Raw genomic sequence first — 27,663 nt, 5'->3', positions numbered from 1 at the left:
TGACACACACACATACACTTGGATGCCAGAGCTGCAGATACATACACAGTTACAACTTGGGACATGAACAGGACGTGCCGGTATTAGCCCCTAGATTCCTAGAACTACTGGACTGCCTGGGTTCAGGTGGACAGACACCTGTCCAGGCCCAAGGCTTTCTTCGGTCAAGCCAATGCGGTTTTGGAGGCATGGGTCAAAAGGGTGCCGCCTCGGTCCGACTTCTTATGGGCATGGAAGGACCTGGAAAAGTCATGGAATTTGAGAAATGTTTGGTTTTCCAGGCCTGGAAGAATCATGGAAAAAGATTTGTTCATAATCTTGTTTTCACCCACTCAAATAATACATGTCTACTGGTACATCTAGTTATCTTCTATGGAGTAATAATAACCCAAATAACACATGTCATGATTACCCAAGTGATCTCATGGAAATTGTTGTGGAATTATGGATTCAATTATTTTTTATTGTACAATTATTTTAACACTTTCACTGCCCAAGCTTAATTCCTGTTTACCTCCTTGAATGCCCAGCACCACTTCAATGTTAACGTTAATATCGCCTAATCTATGTTTTAAATTATGGCTATGTGTCTAATCTGCCCGTCGCTTATCAAAGACTAATTTTCCAGTCAACATTGTCGTAGCAGATTGTTTTTTTATCGCTTCATTTCCGTTTTCTAGCATTTTGAAAAGCACTCGATTTCACGGAAAAAATAAGACATTCCATGATAATCGCCCTTTACTGGAATATTCTAGAACGTTGTCATTTTTCGGCCTATTTATGAATCGTTTTAAAATAAACGCTAGATTATCGATAGTATATGTGTGCGCATGCACGCTCGTGCCGCGAGCTGAAAATCAATTCTCCTAGTTACTGACCGCTCGCACAGTGAAACAGCCATATCACGTAATCACATAAAAGCTTATATCTCCGTGAAAACGGATCTGATTATCCTAAGCCTGGTAACATAGATTCCTTACCTGAGATCCAAATAGATTATTCCAATTCCTGATCGCCATTCGAAAAAATCTATAATTTTATTGATCCACCGAGTATAGTGTAAAAACAGATAATCTCCGCTGCTCTGAAGCTCCAGAGTGAAACTGGTCGACGGCGGTTGCATGAGTGAGAAGTAAAACGTGGATTCCGTTTTTTTTTTTCTCATTCATTTTCATTGAGTTCAATCCAAAAGGGTGAATTACCATCTGGGAGACGATAGGGGGTGCTTTTTTCACATCTGAGCGCCTGGAGTGGTTGATTTTCCAACGGTAGACTTGGTTGATGAAATATGATTTCAGATCGCTAATAAAAAAAAACAAGAATTCTCGTGATGGGCCTTCAACCAGCAGGGGGGGGGGGGGGTAAACCCGAGAAAACTCGTGATGGGCAGTCAAAGTGTTAAAGGGCGGAGTCCATCCAGGGGCCCATTAAAGGGAAGACCAGGGGATTGTAAACTAGATTAACCCTTTCACTACCACACTACAGAAGGTTAACCTTTCACTACCACACTACAGAAGGTCAAGGAACATGCCAACATTATGTGAAATGCGCTTACCGTGTTATCCAGAATCAGACTAGAAGATTGATACCAATTTCCTCTCTGTAGGAAAAAGCTATCTGGCTACAAGCTAGCCTAGCTTAGCACAAATGAATGGTAGCGGATTCGGACCAGCTAGCTCAGCTGTTGGCCAAAAACACCTCCAGGATTTTTAAGGTAGGCTAGTGGTCCGTATCCACTTCCATTAATTTGTGCTAAGCTATAGGCTAGCTTGCAGCCGGATACCTTTCTACTGAACGCACAGAGGAAATTGGTGTCTTGGTTGTCTGACTCTGGAGAAGACGGTAAGCACATTTCCTATAATGTTGGCATGTTCCTTTAATAGTTGTGTTTTGCAAAGACATCCTTTAGAAATGCTGTAGTCTCAAAGTGACTTGCGACATCTTAAGGGTTAACTTGGGAAGTGCTACAAATGTGGAATTTGCCCTCCTCTGGCCCTTTTCCCACCACAAGGCAGAAGAAAAACTAATTATTCAGTGAAAATTGATTTCAATGGAATGTGTCCCTTCATTTCGCCTGCCTGGAAACTGGTCTGGGGAATGGCCTCTAGGGGGCCAACGGAAAACACCACTGACTTGCCAGAGCTTGCAGAACAATATTGCCATAGAATAAAGACAATACTGAGATTAAATGTGGTTTGGATAATTAGTGTGGGGGGTTGCAATTGCATGGGTCATCATTATGCGTATTAAATAAAAGAAACATGATGGAGAGCTTACTGAAAATGTACTCTTATGAAACAGCATTCCAAAAGACAAGGTATTCTAAGATCTGTGGAATGCTCATCTATCTTTATCTTTTGGACCAGTTATGGTCTACTTCATCAATCAACTGTTACTTGAAATGAAAGACTGGTAATGGTAACCTGTGGAACTACTGATGCTGTAGCCTACATAGATATGGGGGGTGGCTATGTGCTCATATCCCTTTTGAATCTCATTGGAGATACCGTTTATGCATCACGATAAAAAAAAATCCCTTTATACATGAATAATATTCCCAATTCTAACAAGCAGCATCTGTTTTTGCAGGCTATGGAAACCCAACAGTAGAGAGATGGAGTGTTAGCCTACATGTCTTTGTATCCCATTCTCACAGCTAATGGCATCTTGCCATATTTAATCATAGGTTATTTAAAAAAAAAAAGGTTAGTTATAAGTGAAAACCGAAATAATTGTTTATCACAAATAACTTCCTAGAAGATTAAATGCTATGGGGCGGGTGTATAAACAAATGTATGTATGTGTTAGAGTTGTGTAATAGCTGCCTGTCATCATCCCTACCATATGAACAGATGACCAAATTGTGGTGGGGCTGTATTAGAATTAGGCATATTATAATTTGTCCCGTGAGCTTTCATTATTAATAAACGAAACGAAGAACTTAAAAAATAAAAATAAAAAAAATGTAATCCTCTCTTTCTCCGATTCTGTTTTTCTCCCCGTCCCAATTTTAGTCGTGCCAATTTCCCCCCTCCCCTGCCTGGTTGTTGTGCGCATGTTCTCCTACTGGTCGGTACAAGGGAACCCTGAAGTCATCCGCACACTTCCTCCGACATGCGCGGCGACAGCCAGTGACTTTTTTTTCACCTGGCAGCGAGGACTCTCATTGGTGAAGCGTAACGCGTGGGAGGTCACGCTGCCTTCATCAAGTCCTGCCTCCGCTGAGCAAGCGCCCAGACCTGACCTGTAGGCGTCGCTGTCCACAACGCCAGATTCCCACCCACGACTTCCCTCCACCTAACTCAGACAAACGAGTTAGTATGACGATCAGCCCAAGCCGCAGGGCAATGCTGACTCCGGGAGTCGAGACCGCAGCCTCTTGCATTGGTGACGAGCGCAATCTCCGCTACGCCACCTGACCGCCCCCGAAACGAAGAACTTTTAACAACAAAAAAAACAGTAAACGAAGCGGCTCCTTGATCTCTCCTCAGACCTATATCTATAATAATAACATGCACTCAGATAATGTGGCCAAAAAATAAGCATTGACACTCTCACTCAAATCTTAACCCTTTCACCGCGCACTACGAAAACAGTTAACCCTTTCACTGCCACACGACAGCCGGTTAACCCTTTCACTGCCACACAACAGAAGGTTAACCCTCTCACTGCCACATGACAGCGGTTAACCCTCTCACTGCCACACAACAGAAGGTTAACCCTTTCAATGCCACACGACAGCCGGTTAACCCTTTCACTGTCACACGACAGAAGGTTAACTCTTTCACTGCCACACGACAGCCGGTTAACCCTTTTCACCACCGCACTACGAAAACGGTTAACCCTTGCACTGCCACACGACAGCCGGTTAACCCTTTCACTGTCACACGACAGAAGGTTAACCCTTTCACTGCTACACGACAGCCGGTTAACCCTTTCACTGCCACACGACAGCCGGTTAACCCTTTCACTGTCACACAAGATTCGAGATTGTTTATTGTCATATGCACAGCCAAAACGACAGTTTGCCATACAATTAAAACCTTACCTTGCTAGTCCACCCCTCACACAGTACTTAACTTAAAACATATTCAAATACAAGCGAGTGCTAGAAAACAAGACAAAATAGATAAAATGAAAATATAATATATATACAATACAAGGCACAGTGAGTTACATTGCACGTTCCATAGAGGTGACAGTGGGTCATAGCAGCAGTTAAAAGTGTCTTGACTCTTTAGTGATTCATAGTTCACGACAGTCGGTTAACCCTTTCACTCACTGCCACACACGACAGCCGGTTAACCGTTGCACTGCCACACGACACGACAGAAGGTTAACCCTTTACTATCACACACAACCGACGGCGACCGTGAAACGGCTAGCAGTCCCTGCATTCCTCTGCAACAACAACAACAACACCACCAGCAGCAGCCTGCCTCCATCCCTTCCTCCTGACTAGCGGCAGCCTTGGCTCTTCTCCTCTCCTCCTCTCCTCCTCCCCTCCTCCTCCTCTCCTCCCCTCCTCACCAGAGTCCTTCCTACAAGTTGAGCGGCGGTCGGAACATCGAGAGAGAAAAGTGAAGCAAGTTGCTGGCAGTGGATTTTCGCGAGTCGCAGCAGCAACACAAGGTAAACACTTTAACTCGCATTGTAGAGAAAGCCCGGTATTGTGCTTCAGTTGTTGACGTTATTATTTCGTCCGGCTTTATGAAAACACACGAAGCCTCTCTCTCCGCGCTACTAGCAGCGACCGTGAGACGTGGGGCTGCAAACTTCTTCATTGTGTTGTTAAAGCCGTGGCTCCTGTCCGCTGCAGTGAGCCGCGCGCAGCGGGTTGTTTATTATTGGGACTATGTTGGTTTTTAACCATCGACTGTCACTTATGATGAGTCAGTGTTGTCCGAATAATCCAGCCTGGGATCATAGTGGTTTTGTTTCGTGTTATTCTGTTTGGTTCAAGACTATCGCTGTAAGTGTAAGGTTTGAGCAGCAGCATGTGGGCTTTTTCCCCCAAGTTTTTTTTGTTGCCCACGTCTGATCAGACTAGTAGTATGATGAATTGAAAATGGGGGACCCTGATGTAAACAAGACGAAAGTCTTTCTCTGGTCTGCATCCCCTTAACAAGTGTGTGTAGTGAGCCGTACTGTATTATACCCATTCTGCAATCTGTTAATAAAGTTTTCAATCAATCAATCTGGACTCTTTAGTAAACCGGTGCTGTGCCAAGTGCCATGGTGGCAACACTCAAGATAGCTGTTCTCTTATTATTCGCTACTTTCAAAGCGATCATCTTCGCTGTAAACATTGTTGTTGTTGTTGGCCAGGGACCCCCTGCTGTCTTGACACATGGACGTGGGGGGGAGGCGTTAAGACAACCTATTGGTAAGGTTGTTCACTAACGCAATGTTTATTTGACAAATTAATAACTATAATGTACTGGCATGTGTACAGTTGTCTTTGATAATAAACTCTGCTTCTCCGATTTGTATGCTTCATGAAAGATAGGCTGTTGTTCTCAGCTTTACTCAACTATTCCATAACTGCGGATAAAAAGGCCTGGCTGGGGTAGAGTGAGGGAATGTACTAACAGGACCAAATGGTATTATGCATATTTCAACTGTGTAACATACATTTTTTTCTACACTTATAATATTTCAGGTCTGCCGGTGTAGCAATGAAAGTGATCTTCCTTCCTTTCATCCTTTCTTTTTGGCTTCTCTCTCAAACTAACAGCAGCAGCTTTTGTGAATTACTTTTCGTTGAGACCCATATCGGTCATTAAACCTAATCCGCCCTTAATTTACTGCAATCCTTGCAAATTATCTTCACCTGTACACCAAACATTGATTCTACATATGAGCCACCTGGCTATACAGTGCAGTGATGGGCACATGGTAATGCCTAGGATTAAGACAGTCTGGTCCAAAATTGCATCCTCCGTCTTCAGTGCTAGCGTCAAAACAGTCTTTTAAAATTCTGTTTCATTTCCTCGTTCCTCTTTATAATTTAAACCGCTCCAGTCAGAGTCGGCTACAAAATGACAGGAGCGGAAGCTACATTTTGGGTTTCCATTTGGCTCCTAAGAGTTTTGTAAACAGTGGTTGTCATATTACACAGTAAAACCGCCTGTCGTCCTCAGTTTAGCTCTAAAAGGTTCCACGTTTTTTTTTTGTGCCCGGTGCTTTGCCTCTTCGCCAGGAACTTCTGAGACCCGAAACCACATTACGAATGAAGAGGATCAAAAGGTTAAACAGCTCTAACCCGTGACAGAGGGACTTTTATTGTCGCCATGACCATGACTCTGCCGCCATACAAAGGCCTCTTTCCCTCTCCAAGGACCACTCAAGTGTGTTATTCATTTTCCCCAGGAAAATAGACTCCTCTTTTTTTTGGTCGCACTTCCCCCACCACCCCCCTTAGTGGCCCTTCTCTTCTCAGTTGAAGTTTAAACTTATTATGATAATTTACTTAATTGGTAATGTGCCTCAAAAACACCCTCTCTGCTACACAAATCTTAAACAAATCAAACTGTCCAGAGGGTCTACAGGCTTTACTTTGGTGTGTATAGTAGATCATCAGACAGAAACACGAACCAGGTACTTTGGGGCTACTTGTAGTATTCGAGCGCAGACATGTTGTTTGCAAAACAACAGGTGATTGTAATCAAATGGCAGGTGATTATCGTTAAATTACAGCCGTTATCCGCAAATTGTATACACACTGTGTCGGGGGAGTTTCTCCCTGCTCTGCGAGGAGCTCATCACCTCCGTGCCTCAGCCTGGATTCTCTGGATGGACCATCTGGCTGTTCCTCGCTTGGTTCCTTCGCGGCATTCGATCGCAGACGTCTTGGTCTCAAACAACGGGTGATTGTAATCAAATAAGGGGTGATAATCGTTAAATGACAATCATGGCCAATGAGCTATGGCACTGTGCCATATTGTATGCCAAAAAAAACAAGAGAAATAATAGTATGAACAGTGTAATAATATACCTCCAAGCCTATTCTTTCCTTGGTTCCTTGTAGTGTAATATACCTCAAAGCCTGTTATTTGCCTTGTTCCGTACAAGATGTACATTATCAGTATATATAATGGACGAGATAGAGTCCTGCAGAGTCCATTCAATTCTGATATTATACACCTGAAAGGGCATTATCCCGCTCATACCAAGATTCAAAATAACTTCTTTCTTGTCTTGTCTCATGCTAGCCAGCCTCGCTGAGACAATTTTGAAACAACAAAGTGGTTAGTTAGGTAACTATTTTAACAAACATTCTGTCTGATTATATTCACTGGTTTCCAACCATGGTTAGTATAACATTAGCCTCTAGCTAACAGTTTGATGGAACAGTCGAGAGAGGGAGATCAGAGTGGAGAGCGCCACAGCCAATCGCAGTGCAATATCGGAGGCACTGCAGTTTGTCATGCTACTGGGCAGGGTTTTGAGCTAAACTAGGTTGGGAATCGTTAAGGCGTTTCTAGTTTCTAGTCCAGCCAACCTATCAGCCAGAAAGCTAACATTATGCTAGCAAGCATTATAATGTCACTAGCATACAGTTAGCAAACAGTGAATATGATAAGTCGCATGCTTATTTCACAGAATTGTATATATATTTTTTAACCTTTACACAAATAGGTTTCGAGTTTTTTGTGTATTCTAGAATATTCCGTTTATTATGGAATATTTAAATTTTCCTTGAAAACGAGGGCTTTTCAAGATGCTATAAAACGGAAATGAACCGATAAAAAAACAATCCACTTCGACAATGTTGACTGGAAAATGAGTCATTGATAAGCGACGGGCAGATTAGACACATAATTTAAAACATAGATTAGGCGATATTAACGCTAACATTGAAGTGGATGCTGGGCATTCAAGCACTAAATCGTGCGCCCCCTGCTGGGCACTGAAAGTGTTAATGATTCAATAATAAATCCATTATTTCTTCATTCACTAACTGCAACTAACATAACATGTTACTGTAGGTCAGGGTGGTGGATAGCTAGCTAGCTTAGCCCTCTGTACTGTAGGTCAGGGTGCTGGCTAGCTTAGCTCACATTACTGTGACTCGATCAGGCTGGTGGGTAGCTAGCTTAGCTCTTCTTTAAATGTTGGTGCTTCAACATCTGAGAAGGGATGCATGCAGCCTTTTCACCACATAAGCTGTGACTTTTCTGTGACACTCACTATTTGCTGTTGAGAATAAGACAAACGTTATTTAATTATCACTAACCCGATCGTAGGGATGCACCGATCCAATTCATTACTTTTAATGAACAGTATAGACTTGGACTGTAATTGTTGGGTCATTTTACAATAAATATTGAGATATAATAATGTGTTAACGAATGTGTCAGAAATGCAGCAAATCAAGTCACTCAGCATTGATTTCTGGCTGTTAGAAGTGTTTCCTTGTATCGGACTTTCACAGATTCTCCGATATTATATTTTAGCGTGATTTTGATTGATTTATACACCATATAGGCAAAGGTGTTTAGTAGGGATGCACCGATATGAAAATTTGCCACCGATACCGATTGTTCAACTAAGACAATCGGCCGATACCGATATTTGTGGCAACACATTTTTTTTAAATATTTTTTAAATATATATATATTTTTTGTAATATATATATATATTTTTTTATGAAACTACTGTATATTTGTGTTACAAATTGTGCTCACCGATATGAACATAGGCCTCTTTACTTACTTAAAAAAAGGAAACATCAAGAAATAGCACTATCTCTCTCCCAGTATGTTCTGCAGGGCTGCAGCTAGATACTAGTTCTCCCAGCATGGTCTACCTGCTGGGCTGCAGCTAGATACTATTGTCTCAACCAATGAAATTTTGATTGACAGTCGATTCTGCCAATTACGTCACACACCGCTTGCTCCCGCCTCTGCTGTTACCACCAATCGGCAAGCGCGTATACATTTTTTACTTCGGCTTTTGTCCGCCATTGATTTTGACGAGAGCTTTTCTACAACAACAACAATGGCGGCGCGGCTGACGTTTAGCTCCGCAGGATGACTTAAATGAGGCATAATGATTTTACTGCAACTAATGTTATAATAAAACAAAGCCTTTCTATACATGTGTCTAGGCCTGCCACGATAACACATTTTGCTGGGCGATTAATTGCCCCCGAAAATATCGCGATAAGCGATATTATTGCGACCGGTTAGAGAATTTTTTTTGAGAAATTTATTTCCCAAAACTTTTATTTTGAAGCCCACCGCTCCGTCTTTTCCGGTTTTAGACTTTTATTTTGAAGCCCACCGACCGGACCGGAAGTATTGTTGCGATTATCCTAAGCAGAACATATGAGCCGACAACATGTCTCGTCCGGTTGTTTTTGAGCTAATAACAAATGTTGAGATTGTTGGTGAACAACTAACTTTAGGTTAGTTTTAACGTTAGCTACTAACGTTAGATGCAGCTACTACAGGCAATCAACGATGAGGAGGAAGCGTCAAAGCAGTATATAATAGAATAGCTGTGGTGCGTAGGCACTGCAGCACGACTCGAAACTACCGGAGTGTTATAATAAATTAATTCATGTTTAACTTGTCCCCGTGTCCAGTCCTTTGACCAGCCCCACCCGTTCATTGTAAACAATGATGCATGTAATTGTATTAACGTTATTCTGTGTTGTACTTGTAGCTATGCTATACGTTGTATTTCGTTTGTTAGCTAATGTTGTTAGCATGGAATGAGAATCAAAGCTCTATCTTTCATCTTTATTTAGCAGTCCAGTTTCTCCGGGCAGTAGCGAGTAACTACTTGGGTCTAAAAATAGCTAACGTTACACTACAAATAATGCTACTTGGTTAAAAGGAGCCACACTATTGAGAAATGTAGTTAAGCTGTGGCGTTGCCCCACGGGGCTCCCGTGCTGTACTCTAGTAACGTCAGCGACCCGCCTCCCAACACGGACAGTGACTGACAAGCGGCACTGGTTCCGCCTCATTAAAACAAACGCGCAAATAGCAATTAATCGCGCCCGTCAAAATCATTGCATTCATTTTAATTATCGCAGCAATTAATCGATTTATTACTTATCGCGGCAGGCCTACATGTGTCTGATTGAAAACGTTATTAACAGATTGCAGAAAGGGGGGCAGGTGGCGCACGGAGATTACGTTCGTCACCAACACCGGGAGACACTGGATTCGCCTGTTCGAATCCAGCTCCCGGCGTTGCTATCAGCTTGGCTGGCCTCTCACACTGATACAATTGGCTGTATCAGAGGGTGGGAAAGCTGAAGGGTGGGTCCTGGGCGTTGTGGACAGCGACCCCTACAGTTCGGTCGGGGCGCCTGCTCAGCAAGGGTTGGAACTAAGGAGAGATAGTGTGGCCTCCCACACGCTACACTCTCCCCGGTGAGAACCTGCGCGGCCAGGTTGGCCTGCCGGCAGGCTGCACATGCGTCGGAGGAAAGCATGTGACAGTCTCCGGTCTCCCGGACCAACAGTAGGGGAAAGTACGCAACAACCAAAAAAAAAAAAAAAAAAAAACAGATTGCAGAATGGGTAAAACTCAGGGCTCTGTGAGCAACGGAAGGAACTGAGCTAGTATGAACGCTTGCTACGTTCGGGTAAATGCTGATGTTATTGAACGATAGGCGGCGGTATTTGCCCTTTTCGAGCTCAGACCCATTCCCAATGATAACGTCAGGCTGGATGGATGAAAAATGAATGGATATTGCTAATAAAAGAAATAACGATTAAAACCCGAGTTTTCTCGGGTCTTGGCACTCAACGCATGCCGAGATAACCCGACTAATCTCGTGGTTGGCACTGAATGGGTTAAGGATTCCAATCAGAATTTTGGTTTCAAACCAGTCCATGGTATAAAGTGTAATATATCTGCTTACCCCTAAAGCATGTTCTCTGCTTGGTTCCTTATAGTGTAATACATTGTAAAAAACAAAAACTAAAAAAGTTGTACCTTTTGCATTGGATGTTTTAATTGAATCAACTAATTGTAGAGGGGTAATATTAGGGGTCAACACAGAATCGAAGATTCTGAAAATAAAATGAATAATCACATGATAGATCATCCAGTTGCATTGAACTGCATGATACTGTGTATCAACTGTTTTATTGAAGTTTTAAAATATTTGTAACAACAACATGGATACAACAATACAAACAAAGAAAACAAAAGAGAACAATCAAAAGGAAAACGGACACAAACAGGCAGCTGTTTTCAGGAATGTGACGTCCAGTATCTTGAAGATCTCTTTTTGAGAGAAATTTGAGTTCATATGTGGTTGTTATCATTAATTTAGATGACAGACCTGTGTGCAACGATGTCACAATATCTGCACACAATATATAATGTCGTTGCAGAAGATCCCGTCACTTTTCGTAGTATTCTCATGACAATCACCTGTTGTTTGCGACCGAGATGCCTGTGATCGAATACTCTGAACACGGTTTAACAATGATATTGAATTATCACCCAACCCTACCCCCAAGCCTATTCTCTGCCTGGTTCCTCCACCCACCCCCCTCAAGCCAAGAGCTGGATAATCACCTGCCATTCAGGACAGCAAGCTACTTAGACGGACTCAAGGCCTTTTAGTTCTAATCACTGGTAGGCCGTTTATCTCCAACTACGACGTTGGTCTGTTGGCACTACTGTGCTGTTGTTGTTGTTGTTGTTGCAGTTGCAGTAACTAACAACTGTTTTTTCAATGGCCTTCCCTACGTTTTTCTCAGCTGGGGGTGGATTAAGGGGCGAGTGTGAGTCGAGCTGGGCTTTTTCTAGGAGAGGCTCCGAAGAGCATGAGCCAGTGGGGTTTTTGAAGCCATTCTTCCCCTTAACTCTTTCACTACCACACTACAGAAGGTTAACCCTTTCACTACCACACTACAGAAGGTTTACCCTTTCACTACCACACTACAGAAGGTTAACCCTTTCACTACCACACTACAGAAGGTTAACCCTTTCACTACCACACTACAGAAGGTTAACCCTTTCACTACCACACTACAGAAGGTTAACCCTTTCACTACCACACTTCTACAGCCGGTTAACCCTTTCACTACCACACTACAGACGGTTAACCAACGGTAGTGGAAGGGTTAACCGTTTGGTAGTGTGGCAGTGAAAGGGTTAAGCTCTGCTGTCCCACCGGTGTCGTGTGTAGCCATGAACAATCAGTGGTATGCGATCCATACAATGGCTGCCTCTCGTCTCCGAGTACTACTGCAAGGGCCTCTTTCAGTGCAGTGGGAGAACAGTACACTATATATATATTTTTTTCCTCTTTAGAATCATATTTCTTTACATCGCTTTCATAGTTTCGCTCATTTCGTCCCAGTTTAGTCAAACATCTGTGTTTAAAAACGTAGAGTTCTCTCAGCACCAGCAGCACAACGCCGGTAATTAATGGCACTTAATGATTTGCGCCCTCATCTCTGATATAATAGCTGTTATTGTGCCGCCAGTTTAATGCACACCAGGATGTATTACTTACTTTCTTTGATTTCCTGTCGCCTCCAAATGAGATGCAATCTCGCCTGCACTTAAATCTGAACAATTGCCTCGGGTTTCATGTAATTCGAGCCGTCGTTGTCTCTCTCTCTCTCTCTCTCTCTCTATTGACTGAATCCACGCTGGCTGCCCATTTCCTTTGTCTCTGTGTGAGCTCTCCTATTTACCACCAGTTCATTTCTCAGATCTGCATGGTGCATTGTGTGTAGTTATCGTTGCGCAAACACACTCGAACCCACTCGGGCCTTGTACTCTTCTTACCGCTGAGCTGAACGTACTGTCCCTCAAGCGCTAATCATTGTAAAAAATAGTGAGATCATTTGTTGCGGGGGGGGGGGGGGGGGGGGGCTGGTAATGGCAAAAAGAAAGTTGATGATGGAAAAAGTGTTAGTTGGGCTTCTCCCCGAGTCCCCGTCCCCCGTCCCCTCCTCACTCTCTGCACGTTTCGCCCAGAGAGGACGTCATACCACCAATCGCAAGAGAGCGACACAACACCTGCTTATAATTGAAACGGCTCCAGTCCTGGAATGCACATTATTAGATCATCATAACTCAACCGGTGGCGGGTGGTGGCTGGATATTCAGGAGCCCGTCTGGTCCCCGGATCCCTCGCTCAGGGGAGCGGAGGAGCACACAAAAGCCTTTTCCCTGCTCTCCCCAGGCCCCCAAGGTCAGAGTCCAAACGGCCTCCCTGTAATAGTGTTCTCTAGCCAGCTGGGCGTACAGAAAAGGGTCCCGCTAACTAGCTCCCCTAATGGGCCAAATCAATAACAGCGGGATGACGGCTACCCCACCACCTAGGAATGTCACCTTTGTGACACTTTCTCAGCCTCCTCTCTTGAGTTCTCTCTCTCATTCTTCCTCTTCCTTTGACAATGTCTCCTTTCTTTTCTGCTGACGAGGACGACGGGAGAGGATGTGTCTGTGCTCTGAGTACAGACACTTTTCTTTTTTCTTCTTCTTCACAATTACTGTGGTAGAACGGTGTTATTGTATTCTCCTTTTTGTTAAAGGCCCAGTCAGTGATCCAGACGTAAACAAATGAGCATCTCTCCACCATGTTTTCATTCTCCTTTTGACTGACCCGAGCTGCTGATAACGAGGTCTAACGCTCAACAGACAACAGATTTTTTTATTGTATTTGTTTCTGTTTTTTTGTGGCTGTAAGTGGTTTGCTTTACGTTGGTAATGCTTGTGAACATGAGTAAAACGGATTCTATATTCTGATTAACACAGGATCTAGAAGGTTCCAAATAGTGTATCTACAGATCAGTAATGTGAATACTGTATATATACCCCCCCCCATAACGATAAAGTAGTGGCTAGGATAAAACGAAGGCTATGTTCAGACTGCCAGCTCAAATTTGTCTTCTTTTTGCATATCCAGATTGTATCCAGATAGATTTTAGAGTCTCAACTGCGGAAAAAAAAAGGCATGAAAGTTTTGCGATCTTTGCAAATCTGATCCAAACCACATTTGGAGGGGGTTTCAACGTGTCTTTTGCATCACTCGCAAGTCGCAACGCGACGGACAACGACGGGAGTCGAATCCAGAGTGACGGAAATGCATCAGACCGGCTAATGTTAGCTGATAAGTTAACTAAGCTAATCCATTTAGTTAGCTTAGCTAATCAATTTGTCTAATGGCAAAAACGCAATATTAACGTAATGATGAACTTTTTTGTTACCTAATGTTACCAACTCTTTAGCAAGTTAGTCGACGGTACATAGCATTACAGTGTAACAGTCTGTCAACTACCATTAATGGTAGCGAACGTTACCACAGCAACCCATGCAGATCGCAGGTTGGGGATGTCTGGACACGCAAGTCCAATCTGATCACTTGCAAATTTACAGTGCAGACAATTAAAGGAGGACTTAGCTGATTTTCAACCTTAATCCTATTGTTCTGTTTTGAGGAGGATAATTGTGTCTCGAGAGCTCAGGTCACCACAAGAAATGCCTCTGGGTGACATCACAGAGAGGAGAGCAGACACTATTTCCTCAACTATTATCAACTGTAATAGGCCCAACTAGAGGAAAGTTGAAGAAATGCTTTAGGAAATAGTGTTTGCAGTTTGCTAGAGGTCTGGTCTCCTCTCTGTGACGTCGCCTGGAGGATTTTCCCGGGGTGCCAGTGTGGCTGGACCACATGTCTGTTGTCATAGAACCCGACTTCCTTTTGCATATCTGAAATGAAGTAATGATATCTGCGGCTTGGTAAGTTATATTTTGAATCCAATGTATTTACCCTTTCCTTAAAACTGGCTTTTTCAACTGTATGGATTAGGGATGCCCCGATCACGTTTTTTGCACACCGATACCGATCACTGATTGTCTTTGTCTATGAGCCATATCGGCAGATACAGAGCGTTTTTGGTTTTGTTATAGCACCTGGCAGTATTATACTGTAGGCAGTGTTTCCCATTAATTACCTAGACTGTGGCGGCCCATCTAATTAGTCCCGCCACAGTTTTATAATGAACCAAATTATAATTTTTTTTAAATATAAAGTTTGCCAATAGGGATGTATCAGTAATATTGGCAGTGGTAGTAGTCGTAATAGTAATCAGGTATATATTTTTATTTTCAAAAAAATAAACCAGTTCAACACAGGTAACCACTTTTGCTTAATTTCTTTGATGGCTCTAGTCCAGTGGTTCCCAAACATCTCCTCGAGGCACCCCAGCCGTTCCATGTATTTGTTAAATTCCACCACCAGCACACCTGATTCAACTAATAAAGGGCTTGTTAAGTTGAATCAGGTGTGCTGGTGGTGGAATTTAACAAATACATGGAATGGCTGGGGTGCCCCCCTAGAGGGGCAGAGGTTCACCCACCAGTCTCACAAAATCATGTTGGAAACACTGGTAGGTCTAACACAGGCATTCTCAAAGTCCGGACTCCGTTACAGATCCGGACCGAACCACAACTGTCTCTGCCTGGACTCTGAGCAAATGATACTGTATTGTATTATCTGTATTATGTGCAAGACAGCGCCAACCAACACACAACAAGTTGAAATTCTCCGCTATATCCACTACAAGCAGCATCTGTGCATGTCCGACTGCTCCACTGTCTGTGTGTCTGTCTACTCTGTGTGTCTGGGCCCGAGACCTCTTGCGCGCTCCCTCTTGGCATCATGGGTAACTAATTGGTCGGGAGGAAGAGGTAAGAGGGCGGTGCTGTCCTAATTGAGCATCTAGGTTGTCTACATTCATGTTAATCTTCCCATCGGCCTCGAACGCACGGACACCCCCGTCGTCCTCCCTTCAGCGTGGCATGAGATCGCTCGGATCCTGTGTGTGGGAGAGCGTTGTCTGGCGCGGCTTCAGCTCTGCGGCAGCTCTCGCCGCGACCGTTCTGCTCTCCTCCATGCTCTTAATTTGCCTCTCTGGTATTTTTTTGTCACTTGAACTGAAATGCACCGATCCAGCACGGCATAGTTTTCACATTCATAACACAATTACCGACTTTATACTGGCAGTTTAAAAAAAATAATGGGCCCGGTTTATATCAAGGGAGCATTTGGAGGGCTTTCAATTGGTGCCATTGGCAAATGTAATTATCTAAGACTGATGTTAGCTTGTCGCTCATGTAGACCTGCACACACTAAAGCTGTGGCGTGGAGTGCAACGGCCACATCATGTCAAGAATATGTATTTGAATAACTGCCCTCATAGCTCCTTTTGATGATGTAAGTCATTAGTTAAAGTGGATTAATGTCCAGCCTGAACGAATGTTTCCTCCTTAGTGGTGTTATTGATTTAAACTCAAGTTGGTAGATCTATTCCGGTATGTTAAGTAAGGCCTCACAAACTTGCTTGCCAGTTCCCGACCCGTACACAAAACCCATCAGAATAAAAAGTACTGACCCCAGAGCAGTGTCTCTTTATGGAATGAATGTCACGTCGACTTCCTTTCTGTTGTTCCTGGATCAGAACCCCCGTCCCTGCCCCCCCATCCTGCTTCTATTCTTGAAGCGCTTTGTGAACATGAGCCCAGATCTCTGAATCAACTTTGGCTGAGTGCTTTTGACACTAACTGAGTTACTCACAGTTAAAGTGCTAGTGCCCACTTCCTTATGGAGGGAAGGAGAACAACAGAGCCAACAGTCTTAGAGCCTCATGCCTTGTTTTAGCCCCCCCAACCCCCCCATCCCTCCTTCCCTCCCTCAGCCTAATTCAATTTTCTGACTTTACTCAGTTTCTCCCACACGGTTGTTTTTGCGCAGGGTCCTCCTCGAGTGGCAGGTCCAGCTCTCAGGGTAGGTGTGGAGCACAGAGGGCGACAGCCTGAGGTCCAGCTCTCAGGATAGGTGTGGAGCACAGAGGGCGACAGCCTGAGGTCCAGCTCTCAGGATAGGTGTGGAGCACAGAGGGCGACCGCCTGAGGTCCAGCTCTCAGGAGAGGTGTGGAGCACAGAGGGCGACCGCCTGAGGTCCAGCTCTCAGGATAGGTGTGGAGCACAGAGGGCGACCGCCTGAGGTCCAGCTCTCAGGAGAGGTGTGGAGCACAGAGGGCGACCGCCTGAGGTCCAGCTCCCAGGATAGGTGTGGTCGTGTGGAGCACAGAGGGCGACCGCCTGAGGTCCAGCTCTCAGGATAGGTGTGGAGCACAGAGGGCGACCGCCTGAGGTCCAGCTCTCAGGAGAGGTGTGGAGCACAGAGGGCGACCGCCTGAGGTCCAGCTCTCAGCATAGGTGTGGAGCACAGAGGGCGACCGCCTGAGGTCCAGCTCCCAGGAGAGGTGTGGAGCACAGAGGGCGACCGCCTGAGGTCCAGCTCCCAGGATAGGTGTGGAGGGCCATCGCCTCTAGTTAATTCCCCCTTAATGAGAAGCACGACTCGGGTTACAGGCGATGGCGTTACATGGCCGAGCCGCGCGCACGAGAGAGGATAACACACAGCCCGTCCTCAGTTTCCCATGGTGATAAGGACTTGGCCAGATGTTTGCAACACACGCACATATTCACGCTCTCGCTCTCGTTCTCTTTCCCTCTCTCTGCCTCTCTCTGCCCCTCTCTGCCTCTCTGTTTAGTCTCTTACCAAACACATGTTCACTCTCTCTCTCTCTCTCTCTCTCTCTCTCTCTCTCTCTCTCTCTCTCTCTCATTTTCTTTCCCTCTCTCTGCCTCTCTGTCTAGTCTCTTACCATGCACATGTGCGCACACACACAAGACTACCCCCCCCTCTGTTTAGTCTGTCTCGCTGACACACACACACACACGCACACGCACACGCACACGCACACACACACACGATGCAGAGAAGCCATAGTGAGTGATGGGAGTGTGGTGGAGGATAGAAGAGGGGGTTAGGGCTTTTATTGTGCCAAATTATCAATGTCACTGTTGCCACTCGACAAACTCTCATGAAAGTGCCAGAAAGCACCCCAAAAAAAATAAGACACGAGTGAACGGGTTAGGAAAAAAAGAAAAGTTTGTGATGCACTCGTCTTTGAAGTTGTGGCCCCGTCTTGTGGAGTACTGCGAAAATATGAGAGACTAGCGTTCTCTTTCATGTAGCAAAGCTGAAAGGGATGCTAGTCGAGTGTTTGAGCGTAGTGGGAGACCTTTGATATGTGAGGAGCCTTGTTCCCTGTGAAAGGATGAAGTCTCTGATTTAATGCCTCGTCCACACGTACACTTTTGAAACTGTGGCTCTTCCGCACGCAAACCGTGTTTAGGTCACCGAAGACTTTCTGAAAACTCCTGCCAGGGTGAAGATCAACAGGTCATTATTATTATTATTATTATTATTATTATTATTATTATTATTATTATTATTATTATTATTATTATTATTATTATTATTATTATTATTATTATTATTATTATTATTATTATTATCTTCAGAAAGGCGGTGTATTCGTGTGGACATCATGCATTTTTGAATAGTCGTGCCAGTCTCCCCATTCGATTTTCATGTCCAAAAATATATACCAAAAACACCATATATATTTTTTAAGTGAAGCAAACCATTCTTATTTAATACATTTTTATATTTAGAGGCAGCCTAATTTTCATAGCCTAATAATTAGGCTTTGAGAAACACTGCCCTAATTGATCCAAAATATGCACATGCTACTGTTTCTGTTTGTTTATTAAAACCGGTTGATGGGCCAATGCAATGCTGTTATTATAGGCTACGCTGGTGAATGGTGTCATTTTGATTTATTGTCGGTCAGCTGAGCCGATCAACGCTCTGAAGGATTATCTGAAGTGCCTATTTATGTGCAATACCCTTTGATTTTAATGATCCATTCTATTAAAAAGAATAACTGAAACTGAACATTTGAACTTCATTTAAACTGTAACAGAAAATAACTTTTGTGTTTGAATTTATTTATTTATTTAATAATTCTTTAGAATTTTCGAATATTCAGTCTTAAGAACAGTAGACTATTCGAAAAGGATTTTGGTCAGTCATGCACATCCCTAGTCTATACATATCTAGCGATATGTTTGAAAACGTAGTGTAGTCTCTGCCTCAGGACCGTGGGGACAGTGGGGTGCTCCCTTCACCCTGCCGTCCATACGAACACGGCTGAACACTTTGAGTTTTAGGTAATTTCATGTGAGGGAATGTTGGTCAGTGGCTAAAACACTGTTTGTGTAGAGGGGATCTTTTCTTTATATACCGGTGTACATGTGGACTAGGCTTGTCTTTACGTGTGTGAAGCGCAAACGCTTTGATGCTGGGTTCAGCTGTACCGTTGCTGTGTCTGAAACGTGCCGTACAACAGGCTTATGGGTTGAGCCATGATGTGACCTGACTGTCCAGAGAGAGAGAGAGAGAGAGAGAGAGAGAGAGAGGATCAGCCGAGATGGGAACCGTCGCCTCACTGGAGAGAGGGAGAGCGTGTGGGAGAGAGAGAGAGAGGGAGGTAGAGGGAGGGAGGGGGGGAGGGAGGGAGGGAGTTAGAGAGTTAGAGAGGGGGAGGGAGGGAGAGAGATAGAGAGAGGTTTGGAGGAAGGGGGGGATGGGGAGAGGGGGAGAGAGGGAGGGGGGAGGGAGAGCGGTATGGAGAGCGGTATGGAGGGGGGAGGGGGAGAGTGAGTGAGGGAGAGGGGGAGAGAAAGCAACTGAAGGAGTCTCCGCTCCACCAGGTTTTACAGTAATCAGTTTCATGCCTCAGTGGTTGTTTGACCAGCTTGATATCTAGCTTCCTGTCCGAGGGCATCTGAGGACATCAGTGAAGGAAGGGAGGAAAGTCTTGATTATTCGTTCCACTTGTTGGCCAGTCTCTGCCGTTGATTGATATTTCTTATTTTCCCACAATCCCTTGGCGAGGCTTCTGCCATCTTAACCCCAGAGTTACGGCGTTGGGTGAAAGATGTGAATCGTGTTTCTTCAGACCCTGTGGTTTAGATTATGTGTTTTGTCCATATTTAAGACCGTTGCAAATGTTTTTGTATCGCGTTTTAGTGAGAATTCTACTGCGAAACAATGAGCCGAGTGTAGGGCATGTGAAAAGGACGAGTTGTCATGGGTTTGCACAAGGTTATGTACTGTATAGCTTGTAACGCTGCATGTGTGAGGAGAAGGAATGGTAGCTGTGTGTGTGTATACTGCGTACATGCATTTGTACCTGATACTTATGCCTACTTGTATTACCTACTACTGCTGTTGGGTCTGGGCGATTAATTGAGTTTCAATTTCAATTACGACTTCTGTCATGAAAATAAGCTAATTGAGAAAAAACTATTATTGTGCCGCATGCTGTGTTGCTCTCATTTAGTCTTGTGTTTTAAATGCAGCACACCCTTCCTTCACAGCGGCGACCCCCCCCCCCCCCCCCCCCCCCAAACAGTAATATCAGCTCATGTCGAGAGGGAGGAGAGAGCCACGGTGTGATTCTCCAGTTATTTATCGAGTATCTTTGTCAAACAAATTCAGTCATAAGATGTACTCGAATCAGTGAGTAATCGTGTTTTAATAATCGTGATTTCAATATCAATTAAAATCGAGCCATAATCGAGCAGCCCTAATTTCTGTACTAGAAGTCTGTAGGAGGAGGGCTGTTAGAGAGGGAGAGCATCCTTCTGGTGGGACTGTCCCCTCCTAGTTGATTAGTAGATAATAATAGCCAATAATCAGTTTTTTATTCTTTTATCCACGCTGAATAAGTTATTTGCTGAAGAAATTATGAGCACATGGTGATGGTAGGCACTAGATCTAAAGAGGTCCATCTGCATGATCGTATGTGGGAAATACTATTTTACAGATGTATCCGTGAAATCAACAAATGGATTAGTTGACCAGGTCACATGACCTTTCCTCACCCGAGGCTGCTCCCTGCAGCCTTCCTCGCCCTCTGCCTCCCTCTTCTTCACCATCTGGTTTGTACGGCGCTTGACTGAGGCGTTAATCATCAGGCCCCAGGGCCACTCAAGCTCTCGCAACAGCTGGACGGGGAGACAGACCTGTTGATGTTCATCTGTCTTTCTGCCTGTCTGTCCTCTGATGCACTGATGCAACCATCCGTCTTACTCTGATCTGGGTCAGGTACTATTTGCAAATAATTCTTTGAATTTGTCATAGCCCGCTTGCCGTGCCAGATGGGTAGGGCTTACAGACGTAGGGTAGGATTTAAAGACGTATGGTTTAAAGACATAGGGTAGGGTTTAAAGATGTAGGGTAGGGTTTAAAGTAGGGCTGTCAGTTTATCGCGTTAATTAGATTAATTAATTACACAGCAAATTATCGCGTTATGAAAATTTACTCAAAATTAATTACAAAAAAAAGAAATTATATATATTTTTTTAATAATAATTTTTTTGTATCTCATTCATTCCATGATAATGTAGAATACACATTTAGAGACTTTTTTTTAATATGGCCATTTGCATGTTCTTGGTATCTGATTCTAGGGACATCTATGAATCTCAGGGAATGTATTCCCAGTGTCAGAAATACTGTGGGCTAGATCCACAAAGAATGGATTGCACGGTGCAAGTTGCACCCTTACTTACAATTCATTATGAATTGAAAATGGGGGACCCTGAGCCGTACAGTATTGTACCCATTCTGCAATCTGTTAATAACATTTTCATTCAATCAATCAATCTGTGCGGTGATTGATTGAATGAAAATTTTATTTTGAGTCAATTGTAATGAACCAAATGAGAATATCAATACATATTTTTTTATCTTTGACTGTGAATAACACCATGCTCAAATTGACCAGACCTGAAAAATCTAAGCAAATTAATAGATGGAAGATGATTAAACAGAAGGTTTTGTACTAGATACAGTACTGAATTCTGCCATCTGGACACATGCAATTGGAAATATGATTATAGAAAATAGAATTTCAGGCATAAAATGGTTATGCGATTAAAATGCGATTAATTAATTACAAATCCTGTAATTAATTGGATACATTTTAATCGCTTTAATCGCCTGACAGCACTAGTTTAAAGATGTAGGGTAGGGTTAGAGCCATATGGAAAATGGAATCAACTAAAAAAAAAATACTTTTTCTTTTTTTTATGTTGTGGGACTTGTACAGCACTTTGTTCAACTTTGTCAGTGCTGTAAAGTTTAAACCTTTTTAAATCTTAGACAAACAAAACACTTTGCTTTCATGAAATATTGTAAGCCGTCATTTGAGGCTTTATAAAAGCAGCACAATGAACACAAATCTGTTGGTGCCGAGTCCGACCTCATCTTAAATAACAAACAGCATTGCTTGTTGTAGTTAACAAAGAGAGGCAGAGTTGATTTAGCAAAAATATATATAATTTTTTTATAAATTCTTTTTAGATAATCGGATTTTATTTTCATATTCGAATCCCATGCCCATCGAACGAAGCTTCGAAGTATTTAAGACAGCCCTATTAAATGGACTGTTATATCTTATTAAATTGTGGACATTTATTCATTCCCACTTATTAGACACTATTTCTGATGGTAAAATGAGCGTACAAAGCAAAATACAGAATTCTGAAATATTAAAACGGAAAAAACTGAATTTGGAAAAAAATAAAATGGAATTTGGAAAAAGATAAAACTGATTTCATATGGCTCTAGGTAGGGTTTAAAGACGTAGGGTTTAAAGACGTAGGGTTTAAAGTCGTAGCGTTTAAAGACATAGGGTAGGGTTTAAAGACGTAGGGTAGGGTTTAAAGACATAGGGTAGGGTTTAAAGACGTAGGGTAGTCGTGTAGGGTTTAAAGACATAGGGTAGGGTTTAAAGGCATAGGGTAGGGTTTAAAGACGTAGGGTAGGGTTTAAAGACGTAGGGTAGGGTTTAAAGACGTAGGGTAGGGTTTAAAGACATAGGGTAGGGTTTAAAGACGTAGGGTAGGGTTTAAAGATGTAGGGTTTAAAGACAGGGTAGGGTTTAAAGACGTAGGGTTTAAAGACGTAGGGTAGGGTTTAATGATGTAGGGTTTACATTTTTATTTGTATCTACTTTTTCTCCCCATTTTTCTATTAAACTCCCGTCCCCAATTTCGTATTGTCCAATTCTACCCTCCCCTGTCTCGAACGTTGTTAGGCCATGCCTCCCACAAGCCGGCTGCAATGCGGACGAAGCCTTGCATCACGTGTCCCCTCCGGTACTACTACTCGAGGAGGCAGCCGTCGCATCTTTTCACCTGCACAGCGCGATCTCTCAGCGGCGAGGGTCTGCGTGGGAGGGTCACGTCTCCCCCGTCGCTTCCTGATTCTACTGCCCACAACGTCCGATCCCCACCCACCAGCTTCCCACCCCCTAATACTGTAGTATGAACGACCAGCCAAGCTGGTAGCAACGCTGAGAGCTGGGCTCGAACCCAGCATCTCCTGCGTTGGTGGCGAGCGCCTTGCCCACTGCGCCACCTAGCCGCCCGCGGGTTTAAATTGTTTTTAAACTTCCTGGACACCCTCCCATCCGGTCCGCCCAAGCAGGTTAAACCAAGAATAGGGATGTCACTATTAACACTTTGAGTGCCAGCCACGACAATTGTCGTCTTATCAGACCCCCCATTGAGTGCCGACGACGTGAAATGTCGTTTGTTTGCCGTATTATTTTTTATTGGCGATTTGAATTTGAATTCATATTTCATCAATCGAGCCTCGGGTTAGTGCTGCAGAGTCTCTCTGAGCTCAATAGACCTATCTCAAACCCTGCCCTCTTTTCTTGATCCTCCAATCACAACTGTCGCTTACCTCGGACAAACACAGTTGTGATTGGAGGATCAAGAAAAGGGGCAGGGTTTGAGATAGGGGGCGGTATCTTCCCAATAGACCTATCGTCTCTCCCTGTGTAACTGCACCCCATCAGTTCTGACTGATGCAGGGGGAGTGGTCAGTTTCCTCATTTAATTTTTCCCTCAAGGCATCTGAAGGATCGATTGTCCTCGCCGGTCCGGAAAACCTGTGGATTATGTATTTACAGTATCAACACTGTAATCAATAAGCGTGATCGATATTTGGAATGGCGATCAGGAATTGGAATAATCTTTTTGGATAACATCTGATCTCAGGTAAGGAATCTATTTTACCAGTCTTAGGCCATGGTTACACAGACCATTTTTGTTTTCGTTTTGAATACGTTTGCTGTCCCTGTTAGATAGAAATGCCGTTTTGGCAGGAAACGTTTTGGCCCTACTGAAAACGCTGAAATTGTGTTTCCGTTTTGGATACTCGCCAAAACTCGCCGACAACGTGTCGTGTAATCTGCGCGGAGCCGTTGTTGCTCAACGCCCATGCGCAGTAGATACCCACATCTGCGTGCCCTCACCAACGTCCGGTGACAACAGAGCTATAGCTGCAGCTACCATGTGTTGTCAAGTTATTGTTATAAGGACCCCAGTCCAAGCTACAACAGTCTGAATTCCCTTAACAATTGTTTGTATTGAGCCGTATTGTATTGTACCCATTCTGCAATATGTTAAATAAAGTTTACATCCATTAATTCTGCTAGCATTAACGATTGCATGAGCAGCTGGCTAACGTTAGCTATCAGACCCTGTTAGCTCAGAGCTCCTCTTTCAATCTTAACAAGCATTAAACAAAATGGCCCAGTCATCTATTCACCTTTGTTTAATACACGAGGCGTTGTCTCTAATGTTATCTAGCTACTGATAGCTCCTGATATCAGTTTGGTGCTGGCTGGCTAACTGACGTGAGCTAACGTTAGCTGCTAGCCACAATGCTATACTGTTATAATGGCATATTCCATTCACGTTAGCATGTAGCTAACAACATTGACGATCTTTTTTGAGACTAAACTATCCGCTCTTGGTGGTCACTTGTGTTGATGTTAGTTTTGTTTCATCAACAAATCATCAACAAATGAGGCAGAACACACAGTGAATGTATTCGTTTTTGTTTATTGCACTTTATTTCTTGCTGAAAAATAATGCTTCATTGGCTAAAATGACTCGCGGAGGCATTTAAAGATGGTGGCTTTTGAGATTTTGAACAGGATGTGGAGTGTCCTCATTCAAGTTCTGATTGGTTGAAAATTGCCTTCATGTTCGCCACCTACTGCCACCTACTGCTTTGGCATTGTACTACATCACTGTGCTCAGGTTGCAAAACGAATGTCTAACTCGGCTGCCACTACGTTGCGACCTGGAAAAGCGAAACTCATCTTCAAAACGAAATGAAAACATCAGTCAGTCTAACCGCAGCCTTAGGATAATCAGACCTGTTTTCACGGAGATATAAGCGTTTGCCCTATCTGTGTATGTGGCTCTGTGGCTGTGATCGCTGAAATGAGAATCGATTTTTCAGCCTGCCTCTATAGCGTGCATAAGTACACATACTATCGATAATCTAGCGTTTATTTGAAAACTATTCATAAATAGGCCGAAAAATTAAAAAATTTGTGTATTCTAGAATATTCCAGTAAATGCCTTTTATCACGGAATCTTTATATTTTCTTTGAAAACGAGAGCTTTTCAAAATGCTATAAAACGAAAATGAACCGATAAAAAAACAATCAGTTTCGACAATGTTGACTGCAAACAAGTCATTGATAAACGACAGGCAGATTAGACATATCCATAATTTAAAACATAGATTATACGTTTTTAACGCTATCATTGAAGTGGATGCTGGCACTCAACAGGGTTTTCAATGTTAAATGGCCGGCACTAAAATTGTTAACACTTTGATTGCCAGCGTGGCGTGCACTATTTATCGTTGGATGCCACCACCCACTTCAATGATAGCGCTCTAAACACATAATCTCTGTCTTAAATTATGGCTATGTGACTGTCTAATCTGCCCGTCGTTTATCAATGACTTGTTTGTAGTCAACATTGTCGAGACGGATTGTTTTTTAATCGGTTCATTTCCGTTTTATAGCATTTTGAAAAGCCCTCGTTTTTCAGGAAAATATATAGATTCCGTGATAATCGCCCTTTACTGGAATATTCTGGCTTACACAAAAAACAGTAATTTTTCGGCCTATTTATGAATCGTTTTCAAATAAACGCTAGATTATCGATAGTATTATGTGTACTTATGCACGCTAGAGAAGCGATCTGAAAAATATATTCTCATTTCCTGATCAGCATCACAGACACACACACACACACACATAGGGCACACGTTGATATAAATAAAAATTAAAATACGACAAACAAATGCTATATGTCGTTGGTGGCACTCAACTGGCGGCATGAACTAACGACAAATCGCGTCCCTGGCACTCAAAGTGTTAATTGCGATTAAAAAATGTCACGGTTAATTAACTGTACGCATTTTAGAAGCTATTACTTTTAGCCTAAAACTAGGCCTACTTCTTTGGCGAGACAAAAGGATAAATAAATAAAAGTTAAATTATAAAATACTTTTGTGTCCTTTTCCCCTCCGTAATGTTATCAGACATTAATCGTAATTATTAATGTTAGATTATCTGAGAGGCTGGCTCCCCGGCTGTGTTTTTTTACAGATGTAATTATGATTCTCTCATAGAACAAGAGATGCCATTCAAACAAAGTTGCATTCAGTGTTTGCATGGTATTGATTTTTTTTTTTTTTTTTTTTTTTAACATATCTTAAAAAGTATAGATTTTTGGCACCATTTAGTAACCGGAATCATCAAGTCAAGTCAAATCAAGAGTTTTATTTGTCACGGCATACAACAAGCATACAGTGAAATGCGGGTGGTCATGCCTGCAGCGATTGTGCAATAATACAAGTAATAAAAATAAGAATAAGACATAGAATGAGACATAACAGTAACAGGTATAATGTACATACAGTTTACAAAAAGCATGGTAAAGACATGCTAAGGTCCTGCGATAGTGCAATACAGTGTTAGCTACGGATGAGGCACTGGGTCTTATGTACACTACTATACAATACTATACAATATACAGTTATACTATATATCCTTATGCTATCTTGCTATATCCATCTATTTACTATACAAGAACCACTCCCGTTCTTTTTATTTATACATTGTTTTTGTGGCCTTTTCATTGTGTAAAGTGACCGTTGAGTGTGCGTGTGCAGCATGTGTGTGTTCGTGCTAAAGTGTCTGTTAGTGTGTGAGCGTATACAGTATGTGTGTTGTGTGTGTCCTCATGTGTGCTTGTGTGTGGAGAGTTCAGTGTTCAAACGAAAAACGAACCAAAAACAGTGAACAGGAGGTCTATTTGTATTAAAAACAATAGATTGTTTTTCATTTAAATGTCTGGAAGAGATCAAAAATAAATCTATATCTTATAGTATCGTGATGAAACTGGTGATTCCCACCCCTACTGCTCACCCTGTCCACGGTAGCCCTGTTTATCTACAGTGGTGTGTGTCCCAGGGTTTCCGTTAGAATTTTTGCAGGTCTGAGTGTCCGGTAGATTTCAATCTACCGGACAAATGGGATAAATTCCGGTCAGAGTTTATTGAGCTTAAAAACAATTGATAGGCCTATATAAAGAATGACATCATCAAGGCATTTATAATATTTTAACTTAAAACTAGGCTACTTTTGCGTATATACAGTCATTAATATATTCCAAATAAAATGAGTCCCTCGAGACTTCATGCTGCTGCCGACTTGAGGTGTCGGTGGGCAGTCTGCCCGACCTTAATAAACAGCAGTCTGTTATAATCACATTTTTATGAGCTAACGAATTCCGTTATATTGGACATTTGTATTAATTATATCAAGCGAAGAACTGAGAAATTTGGCAGAGAGAGACGG

General features: G+C 42.9%; 1 protein-coding gene across 1 annotated transcript in view; it reads left to right on the top strand.

Annotated features, from left to right (window-relative positions):
* Positions 1–4,536: 4,536 nt before the first annotated feature.
* The window catches only part of LOC311244723 (solute carrier family 45 member 3), a 138,151-nt gene continuing 115,024 nt past the window's right edge, over positions 4,537–27,663 (top strand). The window contains 1 exon segment of the mRNA XM_084334397.1: positions 4,537–4,632. The gene's annotated coding sequence lies outside the window, so the exon portion shown is untranslated.

This window comes from Notolepis coatsorum, assembly GCF_963971535.1.
Source record: "Notolepis coatsorum genome assembly, chromosome: 18".
NCBI classification, from domain to species: domain Eukaryota; kingdom Metazoa; phylum Chordata; class Actinopteri; order Aulopiformes; family Paralepididae; genus Notolepis; species Notolepis coatsorum.
The sequence above is the reverse complement of the archived record's forward strand: the minus strand, read 5'-3'. Positions and strand labels throughout refer to the sequence as shown.